The sequence below is a fragment of the Anopheles moucheti genome, chromosome 2 (assembly GCF_943734755.1).
Source record: "Anopheles moucheti chromosome 2, idAnoMoucSN_F20_07, whole genome shotgun sequence".
In the NCBI taxonomy this organism is placed as follows: domain Eukaryota; kingdom Metazoa; phylum Arthropoda; class Insecta; order Diptera; family Culicidae; genus Anopheles; species Anopheles moucheti.
Window position 1 is genome coordinate 35,906,035 of NC_069140.1, and position 7,379 is coordinate 35,913,413.

Here is a 7,379-nt window from a genome sequence, read left to right on the forward strand (position 1 = left end):
AGCGCGCAACCCATCCACAGCATCGACAGGATGCAACCTATCCTGCGGGCACCGTTTAGCAGCCAAGCAGCGCGAGAAGATCGATCGATCAATGATCGACCGTTTGCGATAACAAGACTGACACAGAAAGCAGCACACGGAGGAGTGTGCGAGAGAAAAAAAAAACGACAACGACAACGATGATGAACAACGATCGAGCTCTGATCAACGGAATCGGTTGATTGATGGCAGAAAGTGGTTTCTGCGAGGGAATCAGACGCCGCATCCGCATGGCACATCTATAAAAGTCAGTTCTCGTTCACTCATCAATACACTCGGCGATAAAAGGTACGAAGGTACCGGGGCCCGTTTACTAAGACTTTGCGTGGCTTCTCGTGGGTCGAGCCACGTGTGGTCGAGAAAACTAGCGTACGGGGAACCGTAGCCAAGCATCGTGTTGGCAAGCGTGCATGCTAATTTTCTCGCCACTTTAGCGCACACCACACCGATAACCGGCGGTCGGGCGCGGGAGGTGCGCAAAGACGGTGGGATTCCGTTTTCCAAGCAGATTCCAGAAAAGAAGCGATACCGCAAGGATCTCACCGGCGTGGAGCAGCGAGGCCTTGGTGCCGGGGAATGGAAAAAAAATCGTTTGCACTGCACGAAGCGTAAGCGATATGCAATTTGTGTAAATTACACACCTTCTTCAGCTGAGGATGCTCCATTGCTCGGTTGGCGAGAAGCGACATTTTTCATTCCCCACTTATCCGTTACGCCTGGCCGGGCCAGCATATCGATCACACGAGCTGGCACCACTGCCCGAACCGAACAATGGACCCCGGTGTCCGATACACTGGCACCACCAACCATTTCGTTCCCTCGTGGAACGCCGTGGAGGACGTCGCGAGACCACGTTTTTTTTGCGAAGGTTTTGCTGACGCTTATACTGCAAACCCCACCGGGGCGTCAGTCGGGTGGTGAATTTCTGTTTTCGCTGCAGTGCAGAATCCGCAGGAATCTGAAACGATATTTCTTCGCATCATTGTCGAAACAACTGCTGGGCGAAAGACAATACGAGCGCTGTGGAGCAGAAATGCAGTATCTAGTGAAGATGCTCGAATGATAATCTGTGCTTTCTATGCGATGTGAAATGGAAAGGATGATCGTTGCATACAACAATACCAGCGTCTCACCAAAAGACCACTAATTTTATGTTATTGTCTTGTTAATGTTTCATTATAACCGACGAATCGTTCCAGTGCCGTTGGGTAATGGTTCTTTATCTACGTCTTTCCGGCAAGAAAAAAAAGTGGGTTAGCGTCTTGGATAACGCAGGAAAGTCGGGCCCGTACGCTCACATACAGTTTTAATGTGCTCAGATTAAATGAAATCGATAGCGGCGGTCTTCAAAAACGGTGACCGGCCCGCTCCATCGTGCCAGCACGAACCGTTCGGTGAACGGTTTCGCGCAACATTGGCGCCAGCTGAGGTAGTTGAAAGGCTATTACGCGGTTAAAACTATGCTGGCATAATAATTGCATTCGCTGTGGTCATATAAGGAATGTTTCCATATAACCACCACCCAACCCAGACGATCGGCCTTCCGTCTGGTGCCGAAAGGGTTTTATGGCGTTAACAGAGCCCGCTAACCATGTCCCATCCGACATGGCTGGTGGCGAAAGAATCCTTGCCTCATCGCACCGAAGGTGATAAATGAGGGCTGGTACTAATTATTCGCGCCCTATCGAGTGTGCACGCTTGTGCACGATCGGGTACCACGGTTGCAAGTGCGAACAAATTGTAATTACCCGTGGTCACTCGATGTGGACTCGCTGCATGTTGGGAAGGAAGGCAGGAAGGACCAGATAAAGGCTTGCTGGCCCGTGCTGGCTCAAGAAAACCGATCAACACCACGCAGGCAGAACCGATACCGGTGTCCAAACAGGTGTTTTCGCAATATTTTTTATTCGTCTCACCTTACCCTTCCCTTCCCCATCCTTCTCTGCCACTCGTCTTATCAAGTTATCGCACGTTTGATTTTTATTCTTCTGATTTGCATATGGCCGTTCGCTTTTTTATCGGATCCCAATTTCGATGAATATGCAAAGCGGCGGCAAACGCTAACAGGTTCTGTGCGCAACAAAACTGTTTCGCCCCGAAAGAGGACACGTCGGACCCGCCGCGGAATGCGGTAGATATTGGCCGTTTTGAGCAGTTATTTAGAAAGAAATGGGAAAATTGTTTGTCGAACTTTGCCAGTAAAATGACAAAAACCTGCTGGGCATAAAAACCGTTTAATCATTAGTGGAAGTGCGTGATTGTTTTGCATCGCGAGCATTTTTATCGCTCGAGGACGGTTTTGTTTGTGCTGCTTAAAACGCGTCGCGATACATTAAGCGGCGGTTCAAGCACTTGATGAACCATGCAGCAATAAAGTATCCTTCCGAAGCATGATATGTTTCAATTTACAAAATAACATTCGAGGGCCACTCACAATTTAAGACACTTTCGTTTTTGGCTTTACGACGAAAAGTGGGCACCCGCGGGGGGAGAAGATCAAATGTTAAGTCCACACAATAACACGCACCACACACCGGGTGCCTGTTTTTGCGCAGATGCGTCAACATAACAAACCGTTCGCGGGACCCGGGCGAGATGGTGGAAACGATAAACTTGTTTTCCACTCACAGCGCACGGTGCTTGTTATTTTGGAAGCACTCAGAACAACATACTCAGGGTAAGGTACCAGCGTACGCACCGCATGTCATCTTGTGTGTTGAAATATCATCTGCGAAGCTTACGGGGTTTGGAGATTGGCATGCGGCAATTCGGTGAAGTAATTTATCGTACTGCTGCTCAAGTGATGCTTGGTGATACTATTGATATGCGATTGATGCGCCGGGCAAATTGTTATGCCATTTACAATATGCGGGAATTTCTGCTATAAATCCTAGTTTTAATGTAATGCAATTTTAATTAATACTACTATCTACAGATTCTTCATGGCCTCCCTTACAATTCTCGGTAAATTAAACCAATCACTTAGTCACGCTCTTATAAATAGATACATCATTTGATATTCAGCTTCATCTTTTAAATTAATTAATAGCAAGTTAATGTACTGAAGCTATATGTACAATGTTATTCAAGGACTTTCGTTGGACTTTCCTAGTCTACTGTTACTCGGGTTTAATTCTTTGCTTCATTCGCTGAGCGGCAAGCAATCCCAAAACTAAGTGTAGAACATCTGGAGAGAAAATAGTCCGAGGGGTAGAAATGGCAGTTTAAGAATATTCTGCAAGAGTTTTACTGAATTCTTGCTAGAAAATTGTCCATAATTATGTCATTTTTTGCGTGTAGTAGATCCTAGGTCGTCTTACCATTAATACCATTCTTGTCGCGAATGATATTTTTATTGGTAAAAGTTTGTATCAGTAAATGGTTATAAAAATTTGGTCATTTTTGATAGCGATATTTCATATTATCGGAAGTATTACAGATCAATAGGATAGGCACAGGTTACTGAATTTGACATTTGAGTTAGATTATCGGGATGAATGATACAGAATTGAACTAAATATGGTATCGCGTGCACAATTTATTGAATGCTGATATCAATAAGCTGGTTAAAGTGGAAATAATTTTTTTTAAATAACTGGTATATAGAGTAGGAAATTATAAACATGTTTAATATTTATAAATAATTGTACATAGTTCATCAGTGCCTTAGTGTCACCAAAAACGTCAAAACGTCAAAAATTTCTTGTTTATCACAACTCTTGAAACACACCGATATATAAACCGACATATCGGAATTGCATTGAATAATTGTGAACCCATTACCCTTGGAAATATTTAAAATATGACCAAATTTGTTCTACGATAATGACTTAAAATAGAATAAAAAGTTAACTAAGTCCACACAATTATAAAGTATTTTCCATTTTTTAGTGTTTTGTTGATATCCTTTGTCTGGCTCAAAGCCATACAGGTATTGTTCTACAATAATTCTAATAGTTTGTTGATAATTTATCTTGTGCCCTTTTTTGTTTACAGGGTTTCGAATCATTTAGGGAAACATTTGAACCGTACCCCTGTACGTTTGAATATTATTCCCTTTTATGATTGTAAAACTCTCTTCATTGACTGAACATATAAGCCAATTAATTGCAAATTACCCCCGAACTGTTTAAATGTTTGCTTATATGATTCGAAATTCTGCATATTGCGTATTTATTTTTTAAATAATGTTTTTGTTTTTCGAATACGATCATCAGTGGAAGCTGAATATGACGATAAACTTTTTATGAAAACAATTTCCCTTTTTTCGTACCAATGCTTGTGCAGTTTTTCAAACATCCCACGCTATCGCATGTAATTAAACTTACGCAACAGTTTTACCACTTACTGATGGCATACATGGGCAGTGGTCGGCGCGTCACATTACGCCCATTGCCAGCTGTTACCGGTCCAGCCGAAACGTGCCTGCCCAGCGTGGTACCGTAATTGTTTTTCTTTTTCCGAGCACAGCGAAACATCCTGCGACATCCTGATGGCTGACGATGATGATACCCACCGTGCCGCATTAAAACTTTCGCACTCATGCCATGCCTACACACACACACACCGGCGTACTGAGCAGGAAAGCCTCGCCGGCGCATGTAAGTGATGCTGCGAATGGGGATTTAATTAAAATTTAATTTTTAAATAATTGTTTCATTTCATGTTTTCACCGACGCGTCCGAGCCACTGCACGGCAATGCACCTGCGCCGCGATTAACGGTGATAATGGGTTTTGTGCCAGGGCCAATTCTTTTCGCACGCTTGCCCACGGGAAAGTGTGAAGGGATTTGTTCACTAAAAGAGTTTTAATGTTTTGTGGTTCGTAATGGTAATTTCTTTTTTTTTGCGATTGCATTTCGTTGTTGCTCATTTACGGCCCAAGCGTTGGTGATTCGATTTTAATTGATAATTGATCCATTGTCAATTGAGAACGATTTAAACACACACACACACAGAGAGAGACGCGTGCGGTGTGCTAACGATTCACGATTTATGACCATTTGGGCGTTGATTTTCATAGTTCCGCTGTCAGAAGCGTGCGTCGCTAGTATCAGGAGTGAGTGTAAAGTGTATCGATGCACGATTAATGGACGTCAAATGAAACTGCCTTGAGCTTGTTGAGGATATCCTCTTTTCGAAAGGAAAGTCCATGCGCCTGCCGGCGCAATAGTCGATTGTAAATTAATCTCTTACATCCCAAAAGTACATTGCGGCACGGTTCGCAAATGTTGCTGATCATTCATTTTAGCATTCAATCGGTGGCCCTACATTGGCCCCCACCGATGACCCATTCCCGGAGTGCTGAACCCGATAGCGGAGGGGGGTTCGAAGGTGAGCTAAACTTTCGCAGTCATTATCGTCGCCCGCTGGGCAAAAGTTTTACGAAACGCAAGTGTCAGCAGTGCTGGATGTTTGCTCCAGCTCTCTCTCCCCCGAAAAAAAGCCTCCCTCCAACGCACCACGCATCGGACGAGGCGAAGCGAAAGTTTCCCGATCCCCGGGTGCGTCCCATGGGTCGGTGAAAGTTTAAAAGTATTTCTTTCCGAATGCTGTTATTTGTGCTTCCAGCTGCTGGGAAGGATAACACCGGACGTACGGACGCACCGGAAACGAATGCTCGCCCATCGGGTGGTACTTACTGGGTTGGGGTTTTACCTTTACCGTTGCCACCGCCCGCCGGCTCCGACCACGTGCGGCTTAGTCGATAATAGAAATTATTTGATTATAATCAGCTTAATTTGATTGGGTAATAATCGTACGTTTGTCCATCACCCAACCACTCGGTTGGCCCAGTTCATCCCGGTTTGGTCTGTTCTTCGTAACGATGCGGCGCTGGTTTTGGGCGAGCGGAACGCAACAAAGTTTTCTTTCCAAAGTTGACCCCAAACGAACTCAAAGCAATCGTAAATGGTCCTGGGAGGCTAACATCGGTGCAAGAAAGCCGGGATACAACCGGGATTGCTTTCCGTTCCAGCTGACTCAACCCCTTTTGCCGGTGTTAGGCGACCGGTGTTAAGAAAACCGATTTGAATTTAAAAGTATCGGAAACTTCACCAATTGGTGGTAAAATTCAATTAGTGTAATGAGCGCGGATGGTTGGTTGCAAACAGGTTCGATTCCCACCGAGCGAGGAGCGTACATGCGTGGTTGGTGGGAAGCGGATCCCAGCGGAGGAAAGGGAACGACAGCGGGAATTGATGGGGATGGAGAAAAGTTTGTACAGGATAATGCTATTGGATTGAGCAAAACTGGGAAAGTTAGAATCGGTTTGAAGCATCCGATGAAGCGTCAGCTGCCAGGAGTGCTAGTTTACAACAGTTGCAAATGACAGCGACGGCATCAGGTTTTTGGAATAATTTCAGGGGGCAAAGTTTACGGCAAAGCTTTTTCCAAGCATTAGCGAAGCTTCCAGGAATTGCTGAGTTATTTAAAATTACGTTTTGGAAATAGAATCTTTTAGGGGAAATTTTCATTGGATTGCAGAATATTTATTTTACTGTCACTTTGCTGCTGAATAACAGCGTACTGTTTATACAATCGCAATTAATTAAGGGTTATAAATAACAAAGTTTAGCATACAATAAACTTTTCAAATTAATTTCGTTATCCATAATTTGGTCTAAAATAATAAAAATGGTACCAACCAACCTTAGTTTAGATAACGAAATGAACTTTGAATGATAGTATTTCCTAAACGTTATTCGTATTTTGAAGTTTTCTGTATTGAAATTTGTGATTTAATATTAAAAAGCCGCGAGAACACTGCTTTTGCTCAAAATTTGGAAATCAACAAGAAAGTAGCAAAAAAGTATGGAATAATTTAATTTTTATGATGTAGATAACTCGACTATTCAAGATGACCACATTTTAAAAATGCCTTAGAAGCTCCATTGCATTGGTTTAGTATGAGGATTTCGTGCCATTTGAACGAAGTTTTCTTTTATTTATAGTGGTATAATAACTAATAACGTAGTGAAGAGATACCCTCAAGGTGTTCAGTTGATCTTTGCGAAAGTTTATAATTTACATGATATTTTGTTTCATGCATTAAATTCAAGTTGCATTGTTGTACGCCAATTCTAGAAGATAACTGAGATAACTCAGCGTTTGGGCCTAATGTGTTGCCATACACTTTTGTTGCTCAGAAAGAATAAAATGGAAGAAATTAAATAATATATTTAAAAACATAGGAAATGAAATATGTAGAAATTATGAAAATATGTTAACGCTGAAAAGTTGAAACATTTTTAATATCTCACTGTAACACCTGTTATATTTAGTTTACTAACCCTAGAAAATATGCATCAATAACGGCATGTTTTGAACGGATGTTACGA